Genomic DNA, 16,372 nt, shown 5'->3' with positions numbered 1-16,372 from the left:
TTTCTTCAGGGCCTTCTCCTCCAGCCACCATTTCGGGGCAGCCTTTAAGTTCTAATGACGTGTTTACAATTCATGCTCTGCCAGACATTAAAGCATCGTGGTGCACTCAGGGATGATGAAGCGCTACTTGGGATTCTCAGCAGAGGGAAGGGCCTAATAAGAGGGCTGCTCTGTTGTTTACAGAGAGCAAAGATTTCTGTCTTCACTACAAAAGATGTGTGTGCACACAGTGGCAGAGGGGTTCTGGTTCAAAGGCAGGGCTTTTGCTGGAACTTTCCAAGCCTCCCTGAAGAGCAGACTGGCAGCTGATAGGGACAGCTAGTCCTAATCCAATCAACTGTAGACTTAAGGATTTTCACTCTCTGTGCTAGTGGGTTGAATGTTGGGGTGGGGGCGGGAGGGGGGAGTGGAGGAGGGGGAAAGGAAAGGGAAAAGAAATAAAAGAAACCATGATCTTCTATAATCAGGGGCATCTGACAAAGCAAGCAAGAAGCAGCACATAATGCTTACCCTTAGGACTGAGTTTTTACATAGAGGCTTTGCCTCCTTTTCAAAGCACCACTACCAGCCCCTGTCTGAGCCCTTCCTGTTGAAAGGTCTTGTAGCCCACCACAAGCTCCCTTCCTGCTGGATGTTACTGGCCCTAGCTGTCTAGCTCCTTGGCTCTTGGCCTTCCAGGCTCCTAGTTGGAGACCTCACCCCCCGCCCCCCACAGCTTCCTAACCTGATTGTGCCATAAGATCACAGGCTGTGACTATATATTCAGGGCCATCGGACATACGAAGGTGTAATGTACATGGTCAGTAATGGGGGAAGACAGGTGAGAGAACTCTCACTGAGAGTCATATGAAGGGAAGGAGACTCCCTGTTATCTTAGATGTTGCTGACATCATTCTCTAAATTATTTGATTAATCTCCAGCCTAGGGTTTAGGCTAATGATCCCATCCCAAAGAATATCAAAATTGAGAGGCAGGCAACAGGACTTTTTGGATTCCATCAAAACTGGAGTTTCTGGTGGCATTACAGAAGGAATTGAAAACAAATGATAACACAAATAAGGAAGGTAGCATGTGCCATAGCCAGAGGAAGAAAATAAAAATAGTTGGTATTACAGCCACTTTTGCTCTGCCACAAAATTCCATCTTTCCCTCCTTGTCCCTCTCTCTTTCACTAAACACTGTGCTGTGTTTAGTCATGTCCAACTCTTTTGCAACTCCATGGCCTGAGGCCCAGCAGGCTCCTCTGCCCATGGAATTCTCCAGGCAAGAATATTGGAGTGGGGTGCCATTTCCTACTGCAGGGGATCTTCCCAACCCAAGGGTCAAACCCACATCTCTTGTGTCTCCTGCATTGGCAGGCAGATTCTTTACCACTGAGCCACCCACTGAACACTGAAAAGATACAAAACGTGAGAGGACAAGATACTGTACCAGAGGCACCCATGCTCCCTTCTTAGAGAAACCCTCAGCCCTGCCAGGTGTGTCCTGGCAGCCTGCTTCTCCCAAGATCCTTATCCCTGCTTCCGGCAAAGCTGATTGAATAAGGGGTAGACACCTCTTGGCCAGAAGTCAGCCCCATCAGATTCTCTCTCCCAAGAATCTGTGGCTGAGACACAAAAGATTGAATCAGTTAGCAGTGAGGGGTAAAGAAGGGTAGTGGTGTGCAGTCAGGAGGTAAGGCCACCATTTTTGGAGAGCCAGGATGGGTCATGTGAAAGCAGATAAAGAAATAGAGAAGCTAGCTGAACAGAGAGAATGAAAGACGGGAAGAGAGAGAGACGGGGATGGGGAGGGGGGAGGGGGACTTCTACAATTACATATTATGAGTCACCTGAATGTATCCCTACCTCCAAGTTACTCTCGAACTAATAAAGAAATAATTCACCCAGCAATGCAAGTGGTGGCGGTGGTTTAGTCGCTAAGTTGTGTCCAACTCTTAGAACCCCATGGACTGTAGCCTTCCAGACTTCTCTGTCCACGGGATTCTCCAGAAAAGAGTACTGGAGTGCGTTGCCATTTCCTTCTCCAGGGGATCTTCCCAGGAATTGAACCTGGATCTCCTGCACTGCAGGCAGATTCTTTACCAACTGAGCTACAAGGGAAGCCCAGCGATGCAAGTAGAAATAACTAACACTTAATGAGCACCTACTAAGTGCTACAGATATGGTTTGCTATAGATTAGAATACATCAGTTCTAGTAGAAACAATCCAGTGACATTGACCAACTGGTGAGTGATTTACTGCCACTCTCTAGCTAAGGCGACTGATGCTCACACAGCTTAGGTAGACAGCAGAAGGTCCTGTAACCAGAACGTGGCAAAGCCTGGATGGGAACGTGTTGGGGATGATGGCAGACCCATGGTTCCTCAGCTCCCACTCTAATGTATAAAGGTATGAGGACAACATACCTTGGCAACACTGAGAAACCAACAGGTTCACATCAATGAGGTTTCCAACAAAGTGAAGCAAACCCTTCAAGGGAAATTAAAAAAAAAAATGTTAGTTGGAAGTCCTAAAACATATGTGACATTCTCCTGCCTGTTTAAACTAATCACTGACTGAGCGCAATGTAACATTTCCCTGATCCGTTCATCCCTTCAGAAATATATGAAGGATATCCTGTTTGCCTCGCACTAGGGCTGTAAGGAGATCCAACCAGTCCATCCTAAAGGAGATGGGTCCTTCATGGAAAGACTGATGCTGAAGCTGAAACTCCAATACTTTGGCCACCACATGCGAAGAGTTGACTCATTGGAAAAGACCCTGGTGCTGGGAGGGATTGGGGGCAGGAGGAGAAGGGGATGATAGAGGATGAGATGGCTGGATGGCATCACCGACCCAATGGACGTGAGTTTGAGTGAACTCCAGGAGTTGGTGATGGACAGGGAGGCCTGGCGTGCTGCGATTCATGGGGTTGCAAAGAGTTGGACACGACTGAGCGACTGAACTGAACTGAACTGAAGAACTAAGAAAACAACGTTGCATAAAACAAAAGACTTTCCCCCAAGGAGTTCAAAGCCTGGAGGGGAAATACATAAATAATATACAATACCCATGATGGTGGTAGCTAACATCTTTGGTTAGCTGGTATTTTACTTGCATTATCTTAATCCTCATAGATTTATCTATGCAGGAAATACTGTTATTATTATTCTCATTTTACAGAAGCAGAAATTGAGATTCAAAGAGTCCAAGTAATTTGCTGCTGCTAAACAGTGAAGCAGGGCAAATTCATATAATCAGTCTGGAATCTGAGCTATTAGGATTGCACTCTACAGTTTCCTCCATGTAAGCAAATAATTGCAAGCAGGATAATCAGGACAAAGTCAGGTACTGGCTTATGACCGCAAGGAAAGAGTGATCAGACAGACCACTGGTAGTAGAATTTCACCAGGAGGACACAGGAAACCATCCAGACAAAGAGAATAGCATAAGCAAAAGCACAGCGATGGGAAATGGCATCAGACACCAAGAGAGCCGCCAGGAGGCTCATGCATTTGGAGCACCGTGTGTGGGAAATGAAGGGCAAAGGAAAAAGTGGAGAGAAATGAGGGCAGAAAGACAGGAAGGACCAGATGTGGGCAACCTCATGTTACACCTCACCTGCCCAGAGGAAATTAGGAGGCAATGAGGGTGTCAGGTGGGGAGAGGATGGGATATTCTTTGTATTTTCAGAGAGATAAGAAAGATTGTTCAGGCTGCAGGGTGGAGCTTGAGAGTAAAGCTGGTGGTTCTGAAAAGGGAGGGGAGCAGGAAGGAGGGGATACTGCCCTTCTAGGGACATACGGAAATGGTGTGTGTGTGTGTTTGGGGACTAGTCACAATAAATGACTAGAAATGAAGCACTGGAGTCCTGAAATGTTACATAGCCATCTGCAGATGAGACAGATCTGCCCAATGAATTGTCCTGCTCCAAATGTCCAATGAGAAGCCCTAGGTCAAGAGAAACTTGAAGTCATTCTAGATGCTTCTTTCCTTCACCCTGCCTCACCCCACAGCCAACACACATATGTATTAACAGTCTGAAAGTCCTGTGTCTTCCGCTACTTCTCCACATCTAAGTGCAGTTCTCAGCATTTCTCCTTCTGTGAGTGTGCTCTTTGTCTTTGGATTCCTGACACTTAACATCGTGCTGAGAACAGAGTGGGTGATGGCTGATGTTTGTTGAACCCAATGGAGCTGCTTAATCCTGTGGGATACATGGTCCCTGTACAATACCCTTGACTTGAGTGAAATCAATTAATGCCCTCTTCACTTGTGATCTTGACATGAGTATTTCTCCCAGGTCTCAGCAAAGCTGATGGTTTCTGCTTGGTTTCCTCACAACATAAGAAACACCACGTTTCATCATCCAGTTGCTGTTCTCTTCAGAAACTCTTTATATTGCCCAGCATCCCTTGAGTAATCAGAGCAAATATAATGTCTTTACTGCATCTATTTGTTATTTGGAATGCATAGCAAGCCTTCATGGAAAATTTCCTTAAGTTCACACATTTCCTTTCAGAATGAATCTTTATCTACATTTAACTCTTGAGTCACCTCTCTCTCTCTCAGACACACACACACACACACACACACACAAACACACACACACACACATAAACGATCTTTAGATCTTAAATAGAAATAGTCTTCAACTGAGAGCCAAATCTCCACTCTGGACCAGGTTTTGATGTTACTTGACCTTAATTAAGCAACTTAACCTCAATTTCCTCATTTATAAAATAAGGGATCTGACTCAAATAGTTTTCAAATGACTTTTCATGGAATCTAGGCGTTCTTTGGAGGTAACTAGAGATAACACTGGAGATGAGGGAGAGCTCACACACACACACACACTCACACACACACACTCACTGTGATAATCAGTGGTGGTTTCCACCAAACAATTTTACTAGAAAATGCCTTCTGGGCATATGGCAGTATCTCACTTGTGGGCCTCTTTGTGGCTGAGTAGGATCACACGGCTGGTTTTGATCCATGTGACCTAAAAAGTTTTGTGGGTCACTGTCATATCAGAGCATTTAATTACCAATGCAATACTCTTCAAAGTTGTCTCTTTTCTTCTGCTATGGCAACCAGCAATACTGGGATGGTGGCTGCTTCATCCTCTGGTGTCCTGGAGTGGAATTATGACCTGAGCCCAAGCCCATCTATGTCAGACATACAGCATGAACAAGAAAAGCCTTTTCATAACAGCTGATAAACTTAGGAGGCTGATTTTCACTGCACGTAACCTAGCCTATGCTGACTAATACACACACACACACACTCTCATACATAAATTCTACTTAAGATTTTGTTTGACAAATGGGTCCAAAGGCTAAAAACAAAATTGAAAATTTCATTTCTGAGGACCGTTACAATCAGAAATCTCTGAGTCTACACAGATTCTTCCAATACTCTGGCTATCTTCCCTATCCTCTTTACATATTTCAATTTTACTTAATTTCCATGCACTTCTCTTAATTTTATGGGTACCGCCCACCCCCACAGAGATTTACTTTCACATAAAACTGTATGCCAATTTTGGAATCTCAAAATGGTGACCCACTTTTTCTTCACCACACGGACGTTCACTTACCACAGCCATCAGAACAGACTTATCTGCCAAAGTTGGCAGCTGCACTCTGACAAGGTGAGACTTGTTGCAAGCTGTACCCAACTGTCTCTATTTACCTTAGGCACAAGTGAAAATGTGTCCTCACTTTAGAGCCACTGCTTGTGTGAGTGTTTTAGTCACCTAGTACCCCTACTGTGCCTGGAAAGAGTTCTATGCAAAGTGGTTTCCCAGTAAATATATTGATGGTTTTTGTGAAAATAGTGGATACATGTAGCACCACTGTTTCTTTCACAGTCTGATGTCTTATGGAACCTCCCTCTTTCAAGTTCAGCTAGGCCAGATGGGTTCTTCCATTGCTTAAAATAGCTTAGATGGGATACCAACTGGAATCTGAGAGATTAAATTCAATCAGTAATTAAAAAATTTCGTTGCGCCTAATCTAATAATCTACTTCAATTCAGTAGGTCTGGGATGATGGCTTAGAATCCATATTGTTAATAAGGTAACTCTGATGCAGGTAGTTACAGAACCACAATTTGAGAGGTTTAACGCTTGATCTTTAAGCTTTTTGGAATCCTAGGAATCTGGCTAATTTCAAATTCCAGATATGCAAGAGATCCTAAATGTTCAGTAAAAGGTACCACAGGAGAAGCACTAGTCATTTTTAGGCATTGCCCCTTTGGTGGTTAGGCCAAGGCATGGGAATGAAGGAGCTGGGATTTCACAGCATCAGAAAAGGCTGTAGGAAACAGGAGGGAGGGTCTCTCCTAAGGGTCTCATCATCTAAGTCTAAAGGTACCAGTGATGCCAGAGCAGGGCCCAGAGTTTACAAAGAACTGTGGTGGGTAGACCAAGAACTCAACAAGGTTGCCAAACCAAGGCAAGGACAGGACCCAAAGCAGGTTCTGGATGTGAAGCCCAGGGCGTGCAGGGAAATGAGAAGGTGGACATACAAGTGACGGATCTAGGCAGTTATTTGGAGGAGAGATCTGAGTGAGTCCTAGAGATACACACAGTGGCCTGGATGTCAGTTATCCCCTTGTAGGGGACTAAGGATCAACCTGGTAGAGTGGTTCCTAGAGTAAGGAATAATGTCTCTGGAAGACAGATTCAGTAAAAATTGGGTTGGGCTTTAATCAAAATGTCCAGGAGTGGGAAAAGTCAGAGGATGAGTATAATTCATGACCCAGGGAGAACTGAGAGTTGAACCCAATAAATCTGGTTGTTAAGTTAAAGGGTTGACTCAATAGGGTTAGAAATAGGAGACAAAGTTAAAATTTGGGGGAGCTGGTAGAAATCAGAATGGAGCAGACAGAACATGAGAGCAGGAGTGAAGAAAAAGGTCAAAGGCAATCTCTCTTCTTACAGCTATGAGACTGGTATCTCACTTTTGCTGGTTCCATGTGGTGTGGGGTGGGTGGCCTGGTTTGAAGACAAATGAGGCAGGTGCTGACCTGTCCTCAGTGGATTGTAGAGAGAATGGGCCCTTCGACTCAGAAGTCAGCCAAGGTCTATTCATCCATCTTGGCAACAAAACAGAGCTGAGCCATCAGATACCAAACACAGCACTGAGGAATCAGGGTAGACAGTGGGATTGCTTGGGTCATGTGACTTCCTAGGCTCCAGTTTGACAAACAAGCATAGCTTAATGGGGAGAGAAAATTTTTTCAGAACAAGAAAGGGCAGCATTCTCTTCTTCCTCATCTTCTTGTTCCTCCCATTACAGAAGGCCTTTGCTAAAACAGTGGAACATGCCCCAGTAATTCCACTGACGCTGTGTTAATTGTTTCTCATCACAAATTTGGGCACATCCTTTCCCAATTAAAAATTCGTTACATTCAAGGAAAAAATAATTTAGGGCTCATTAGAGTTTTGTTTTTTAATCAGTTAATAGAATGTGGTAGATAATGGAGGGAGAAGGCAGAGTTGGGCTGGAAGACTGGAAAATTGATTCTCTTCCCAGTTCTGACATTTACTAGCCATGTGACCTTAGGCAAATTGCTTCATGTATTTAGGCTTTTGTTCCCTTGTTTGTAACAAGAAGGTTATCAAACTTGATGGTTTCTAAAAGTCCTTCCAACTCAGACGTTCTCTGGTGTCTGATTGTACTTCCTTTCCACCTAACAAGAAGGCTTAGGAAAATGGAATTGGCTCACCTTGCAGAAATGGGCATTTAATTGTTGGATGACTAGATGGAGGGATTAAAGGATGAGTCGCATGCAATGACACGTATTTCTGGACATCTCCAATGAAAGGGTTACCGTACCAATGTGAGGGGGAGACCTAAGCAGGTGACGAAAGCAAATCATAAAGTTAAAGAAATGGGGACATGGTTATATGAGTTGTAGATCCAGATCCACCTTTGACCTTCACTGATGTTAAATCCTAGAATTCATGAATATAGACTCTCGGAACTCAAAGGCTTATCATGTCAAATCAACCCATTTGACAGGTGGGGAAACTAAGGCTAAGCGAAGTGACTTGCCTGCAGTCCCAGAACTTGCTAGCAACAGAAAGTCTGAACCAGCTCTTCTGCCTCTCCCTCCTGTGCTTTTTCTCTGCACTGTGCTGTATCACATTTCCCACAAGTGCAGCTAAAAATGGAGCTGAAGCGTTAGGCAAAAGCCCAGAGCTGATGACCCAGTGTTAATGGCAAACTATTATCAAAGCGAAGGACTTCCCCCAAGCCTCTATACCCAGTATCCCAACCTGTGCTCTGGAACCACCTTCCCCCTAACAACTGCAGCTGAAAAGCAGCATGAAACTGTGGACTCTGAAAAATGCACATCCCATAAGAGAAGATGATTAGGAGCAAAGACAGAAACAGCTAATTTTAGGGATTTTCTGGGAATAATTCCAAAGAGAGTTGGGCTTACTGAGAATACTCATGGGCAGTGGCAAAAGTTAGAACCTCCTCCTCTCCCCAGAACCATGAAAAACCCCCTTCCCATCTGGCCAGGAGCTTTGCCAACTAACTTCCTTCTAAGGCATTCAAACTCTCTGGACCTTGATTTCTCTTCTATAAAATAGAGAAGAACAAAGCCTGTGATAATTAAGTGAGGCTCATGTATATCCAAGCACCATATTCATCCATTCAAGACTGTCTTCACTTCAGGTCATCATTGCTTAAGAATCCCTCGTGGCTCCCGGTGTTCATTCTTACCCCTGAAACATTGCTTCTTTAGTTCTTTTGCCTAATGTGAAGAGTTCCTTGATCAGTCAAGGCCCCAAGGAGGGCTTTCCTCCTGTTTTCTCCACTGGTGATCTATAACACTCATTTGGCAACATACCTGATGCTTAGAATCACAAGTTACTGTTAGTTCAGGAAAAGATCTCTTTCTAGCTAAGCAGAATAATAGGTCCTGGATATGTCTACATTTGAATCCCCAGAACCTGTGAATATATTATATTATGTGGCAAGGGAGAATTAAGCTTGCAGGTGGAATTAAAGTTACTAATCTGTTGACCTTAAGGAAAGTATCCTGGGTTATCCAGGTGAGCCCAATGTAATCACTGTTGCTGCTGCTGCTAAGTCGCTTCAGTCGTGTCCGACTCTGTGCAACCCCATAGATGGCAGCCCACCAGACTTCCCCACCCCTGGGATTCTCCAGGCAAGAACACTGGAGTGGGTTGCCATTTCCTTCTCCAATGCATGAAAGTGAAAAGTGAAAGTGAAGTCGCTCAGTTGTGCCCAACTCTTAGCAACCCCATGGACTGCAGCCTATCAGGCTCCTCCGTCCATGGGTTTTCCAGGCAAGAGTACTAGAGTGGAGTGCCATTACAGGTGTCCTTAAATAAAGAAGAGGGAAACAGGAGACCCAGAACAAGAGATAGCATTGTGAGAATGACTCCACCAGCCATAACTAGGTTGGAAGATGGATGAGGCCACCAGCCATGGAATGCAGGAGGCCTCTGGAAGCTGGGAGAGGGAAGGAAATGGATTCTTGTCTAGAGCCTCCAGAGGGAACACAGTTGTTTGCCAACAGCTTGATCTTGACCCACTGAAACTGATTTTAAAATTCTTATCTCCAGAAAAGTAAGATAAAATTTTGTTTTAAGTCATTATGTTTGTGGTTATTTGTTATAGTGTGTGTGTGTGTGTGTGCTCAGCCACTTCAGGCATGTCCAACTCTTTGTGAGCCTATTGACTGTAGTCCACCAGGCCCCTCTGTCCATGGAGTTCTCCAGGCAAAAATACTGGAGTGGATTGCCATGCCCTCCTCCAGGGGATCTTACTGACCCAGGATCAGTATCTCCTGCATTGCAGGCGGGTTCTTTACCCACTGAGCAACCTACCTATACACACTACAATTTGTGCTGAACTACTGGATGTTGTGTAGTCAGTATTTATACTTTAGTACTGTTTAGTCTAGAAAGCATCACTACGAACAAAGCTAGTGGAGGTGATGGAATTCCAGTTGAGCTATTTCAAATTCTGAAAGATGATGCTGTGAAAGTGCTGCACTCAATATGCCAGCACATTTGGAAAACTCAGCAGTGGCCACAGGACTGGAAAACGTCAGTTTTCATTCCAATCTCAAAGAAAGGCAATGCCAAAGAATGCTCAAACTACCGCACAATTGCACTCATCTCATACGCTAGTAAAGTAATGCTCAAAATTCTCCAAGCCAGGCTTCAGCAATATGTGAACCGTGAACTTCCTGATGTGCAAGCTGGTTTTAGAAAAGGCAGAGGAACCAGAGATCAAATTGCCAACATCCGCTGGATCATGGAAAAAGCAAGAGAGTTCCAGAAAAACATCTATTTCTGCTTTATTGACTATGCCAAAGCCTTTGACTGTATGGATCACAATAAACTGTGGAAAATTCGTCAAGAGATGGGAATACCAGACCACCTGATCTGCCTCTTGAGAAATCTGTGTGCAGGTCAGGAAGCAACAGTTAGAACTGGAAATGGAACAACAGACTGGTTCCAAATAGGAAAAGGAGTACGTCAAGGCTGTGTATTGTCACCCTGCTTATTGAACTTATATGCAGAGTACATCTACATATAAGAGAAACGCTGGACTGGAAGAAACACAAGCTGGAATCAAGATTGCCGGGAGAAATATCAATAACCTCAGATATGCAGATGATACCACCCTTATGGCAGAAAGTGAAGAGGAACTAAAAAGCCTCTTGATGAAAGTGAAAGTGGAGAGTGAAAAAGTTGGCTTAAAGCTCAACATTCAGAAAACGAAGATCATGGCACCTGGTCCCACCACTTCATGAGAAATAGATGGGGAAACAGTGGAAACAGTGTCAGACTTTATTTTTGGGGGCTCCAAAATCACTGCAGATGGTGACTGCAGCCATGAAATTAAAAGACGTTTACTCCTTAGAAGGAAAGTTACGACCAACCTAGATAGCATATTCAAAAGCAGAGACATTACTTTGACAACAAAGGTCCGTCCAGTCAAGGCTGTGATTTTTCCTGTGGTCATGTATGGATGTGAGAGTTGGACTGTGAAGAAGGCTGAGCACCAAAGAATTGATGCTTTTGAACTGTGATGTTGGAGAAAACTCTTGAGAGTCCCTTGGACTGCAAGGAGACCCAACCAGTCCATTCTGAAGGAGATCAGCCCTGGGATTTCTTTGGAAGGAATGATGCTAAAGCTGAAACTCCAGTACTTTGGCCACCTCATGCGAAGAGCTGACTCATTGGAAAAGACTCTGATGCTGGGAGGGGTTGGGGGCAGGAGGAGAAGGGGATGACAGAGGATGAGATGGCTGGATGGCATCACTGACTCGATGGGCATGAGTCTGAGTGAACTCCGGGAGTTGGTGATGGACAGGGAGGCCTGGCGTGCTGCGATTCATGGGGTCGCAAAGAGTCGGACACAACTGAGCGACTGAACTGAACTGAACTGTTTAGTCAGCACTAAACACAAAGTAAAAGTAAACAACTCATGGTTATTTTTTAAGTTAGTGGATGAATGAACTAACTGTTATAAAAACAATTTGGAAATTAATCAATCAAATGATAAATAGCTCTAAGTTATAAAAACCCTTGAAAGCAGACTCAGGTGTCTGGGTATAATATAATATGATTTCATGGACATTGCTTGTGTTGTCATCATGTTTCCAAGGCCACATCACACACTGGAAATTACCCTGGACTTGAAATCAAAAGACCTGGGACAGAGTCTTATTGCTGGCACACATTAGCTGTCAGACCTTGGATAAATTGTGTAACTTAGCTACACCTCAATTACATCATCCATAAAAGAAAGTAGTATTTACTATTCTGAGAACTTCCTGGAGCAGTTCTGGGACTCTGATGAGCCAATGCACAGACAAGGGCTGTGAAAACTGTAAAATGCTATGCAAATGGGAGTGGCTGTTCATTTACCATCCTTTTCTTTGGACTAATTTTTAACTAAAAAGCATTTTCTTGGTGCCTGTACTGTGCTCACATTACTACATGAATCCTTGTGGCAAAATAAAAGAAATAAAAGTTTTGGAAGGGTTGATAATTCAAACTAGAGACCAGGGTGAAATGAGACAAGTCATTCTAGTCTAGGAGCCCAGGACCACCCCTTGCTTATTTGGCCCAAGACACTGAGGGACCAGGTACTGCTGATAATGGGCTAGAAGCTTCCTGTACAGACCACAGTTCAGTGAGCTGAGGCCCAGAGCCTGGAGTGAACCAACAAGAGGGGTCTCTCATTTGGGGGAAGCCTTTAAAAAAACTATTTTTTATTGTTTTAAAACACACATGATACAAAATTTACCATCTTAACAATTTTAAATGTACAGTTGAATGGCATTAACCACTTTCACAACCTTGTACAACAATCACCACCATCCATTTCCAGAAGTTTTTCGTCATCCAAACAAAAATTCTGTATCCATTGAACAATAAAGTCCTATTCTCCATTGAAAGAAGACTTGTGTAGGTAGCTGGTCCCACCCCAAACACAGAGCACTTGTGGAGCAGTTCCTTCCTGCTGAATGAGCCCTGCAAGCCCTGTCTCCACCCTGTGGGATCTCCACAGACACATGGCCCACTGGGGATGGGGTCTGGGAGGATAGACTTTTGGCGTACACAGGTGTAATCTCTGAAAGATGTCTGGCCCTCAGGACTAACACGTTGGGCTTCTTAGTAGAGTTTTTATTTCCTTGGAGAGTTAAGTCTTCTGGACTGCCAACTGGCCTGCCCCAGGCCAAGAACTGAGTTTGACAAAACTACCCTTATAAAGCTCCTTACTTCTCAAAGAAAAGTGCTCTAGACCCTCCTACTTACTTCAAGAGTCAAGGCATTCACACTTCTGTTTCTTACTGGTGAGCTCATCAACAAAGAAAAAGAAGGAGCTGAAAACATGTGATACAGAGCTTTCTTTCTTCCCAATAGGCTCAAATTCTCTCTACAACTCTTCTCAGCTTCAGAAAAGTGGGATAAATGTCCTTCTAGCTATTTAAATCTAATTTCTTACTTATGCTTTTGATTCTATACTAATCCATAAATGCAAAAGGATAAAAAAAAATGCTATAGACACAAGAAAGTTTTCATTATTGCAATATCAATAAAAATTACATAAGCTAAAATTTTGGTCAAAAATGGCTGTTTGCTAGTATGTGTTTATTTCTTCTGTGTCCCCAATAATGTGATAGAAAGGAAAACTCTTTAAGGCCACAAAGGGAATGGGAAAGGGAACATCAGTATATGAGAGAGCGTAATAAATTTTTAGAAGACTACAAATTGTTGGAGGAATAGTTACTGGCTTAGTAAGATAAAGGAAAACCAGAGGAGGGGATAAAAAAAAAAGAGCAATTTGTTCGATAAAACCCTGGAAAGACTAAGAATTCAGGGGAACCAGAACACCTAGATCAAGGCATTTGGTTCCCAACCCACTTACTTCTTTGCCAGGTAGAAGATATGAGTTTTCTTCTTTGGCAAAATTAACAGAAGTTCAGGTTTCAGAGTCACCTAGGAGGTAGAAAGCAGGATTAATGACAAAAAGATTAATTGAAAGTCTGTAAAATGAAGTGATAGATCCAAGTCTTCTTTTGTCCCCATCTGGACTCCAGGCAGAATGCCGGTAATCAGGCACTTCCCTGGTTGGCTTTTGGAGGTCTCTTCTCTGGCATTTGGGGAGAACCAGTAAAATGACCAACAACTTGTCCAACTATCTTTTAAGTGAACCCCACCACCCACTCCCACACGCTATACACACACGCACACGCACACACACACACTTTTGTGTCTTACTGTTAAATATGAAGAGCCAAGGCTCATCAAAAATAATTGAGAACAACCTCTAACATAGAAGTGAAAGATCAAAACAATCACAGGGAAAAAACACTTTATCTAACAGATAATACAAAGAAGAAGAAAAGATTTGCTCCAAATTATTACCCTGTCAGATACAGGGGAAAAAAAAAAAAAAGAAACAAGCACATTAAACAGCAGGAAACTAAGACAGAAAACACTCAAAGATTAAGAAAGAGCTCTTGGAAATTAGCATATATGATTGCCAAAATAAAAAACTTGAATAGAATGTCTTCAAAATAAAGTCCAAAAAATCTGAAGGAAAATAAAACAAAAAGACAAAGAGATAACCGAAGGAGAGGGAAAAAATTAAATAGAAGTTAAAACCAAGAATTATATCATACAGCTTACAGGAGCCACAGAAAGAAAAAAACAGAAAGTTAGGGGAAAGGAGTAGAGAACATCTCAAATATATGTCTCCAGGTTGAAAGAACCCACAGGTTATCTAGCACAATAATTGAAGAAAACATGCAATTTCAAGGACCAGAGTAGAGAGAGAAAATTATAATATATTCCAAAGTGAAAATAATTTAAAAGAGATAAGAATTATGATGATTTCAGACTTTTCCTTCAGTTCAGTTCAGTCGCTCAGTCATGTCTGACTCTTTGCGACCCCATGAATCACAGCACACCAGACCTCCCTGTCCATCACCAACTCCCAGAGTTCACTCAGACTCACGTCCATCGAGTCAGTGATGCCATCCAGCCATCTCATCCTCTGTCATCCCCTTCTCCTCCTGCCCCCAATCCCTCCCAGCATCAGAGTCTTTTCCAATGAGTCAACTCTTCGCATGAGGCGGCCAAAGTACTGGAGTTTCAACTTTAGCATCAGTCCTTCCAAAGAAATCCCAGGGCTGATCTCCTTCAGAATGGACTGCTTGGATCTCCTTGCAGTCCAAGGGATGCTCAAGAGTCTTCTCCAACACCACAGTTCAAAAGCATCAATTCTTCGACACTCAGCTTTCTTCACAGTCCAACTCTTGCATCCATACATGACCACAGGAAAAACCATAGCCTTGACTGGACGGACCTTTGCTGTCAAAATAATGTCTCTGCTTTTGAACACGCTATCTAGGTTGGTCATAACTTTCCTTCCAAGGAGTAAGCGTCTTTTAATTTCATGGCTGCAGTCACCATCCGCAGTGATTTTGGAGCCCCCCAAAATAAAGTCTGACACTGTTTCCACTGTTTCCCCATCTATTTCCCATGAAGTGATGGGACCAGATGCCATGATCTTCATTTTCCGAATGTTGAGCTTTAAGCCAACTTTTTCACTCTCCACTTTCACTTTCATCAAGAGGCTTTTAGTTCCTCAGCAATACCAAAAACTATGGATCAAGGCCAATTAATTTGATTGGAAACTTTTTTAACTTAAAACTTTACAGGTAGTCAAACTAGCCACCAAAATTCAACAGTGGAACAAAGGTATTTCAGGTATTTAATGAACCCAAAATGATATCCATTTACTAGGAAACTACGTAGCACATACTTCAGCAAAAAAAAGAGGGAGTAAACCAAGAAAGATAATGACATAGAAAACAGGAAGCAATGGATACAACTTAGGAAAACAGTGGCTGGGGGACTCCAGGGCAACAGATCTGCAACTTCCTGGCATCACAGAGAATCTGAGGAGAATCACTTGCAATAAAAAGAGAAGGAGACTCCATATGATATCCTAAAAATGGAATATTTGGAAAAGATTAAGAACACGTGAATGGTGAAATAAATATTTTTAAATTAAGTAATTATGAATTTGAATAATAAAAACTGAAGGAGAAATAAAACAGAATCATAGTGATATGTTAGGGTTTGAAGTAAGCAATATTTGCATAGTCATAATGATATAAAACTAATTATTTGTTATATAAAAAATTGTGATACAATTTTATTGGGAAGGTGAAAGATGAGAAATCAAGATGTGGTATAAAAAAGCTTAATCTTTCCTACCATAAAAGGAAGTCAATAGATAACATCAGAAATAAATGAGAAATAGCAGTAGAAATATATTATTTAGAAATATAGATTAGCTATAATAAGAAAACCTAAGTAATTAAAGAAGCGGTTGTTTCTACATAGCGGGGTTAAGATGGGATGGCACAGAATATTGAAATGTTGTCTTTTATTATCGTTAAGATATATTTAATGTCTTAAAATATAAAATACACATATACTGTAAAAATACACATATTCTGCTTACTAGAAGATGTTTCTAATTAAAAACAATTACACGGGGCATTCATTTTGGGCATGAGGGAGTGCCAGGTATTGAATTTACCATCTCAAATTACACGATTAGAAAACCAGACAAAATATATGAAACAACAATTTTTCAGACATTGAACAACACAGGACCATGATCTCAGTGAGAAGAGAAGTGAATGTGGTAAGTTCTGTAACTGCCCTAGAATACTACCTGAAGGCTATTTGCAGGCTACAATGCAACGACAAGGATTCCAAACAGCCTGGTGATCTTGGTGAGTCAAGAAGATAGAAACCAGAGTTCAGAAAGGCCAGTGACTAGGATTTGTATGAGAGAGT

The sequence above is a fragment of the Bos javanicus genome, chromosome 15, assembly GCF_032452875.1.
Source record: "Bos javanicus breed banteng chromosome 15, ARS-OSU_banteng_1.0, whole genome shotgun sequence".
Lineage (NCBI taxonomy): Eukaryota > Metazoa > Chordata > Mammalia > Artiodactyla > Bovidae > Bos > Bos javanicus.
Note: the sequence above shows the minus strand (reverse complement) of the source record.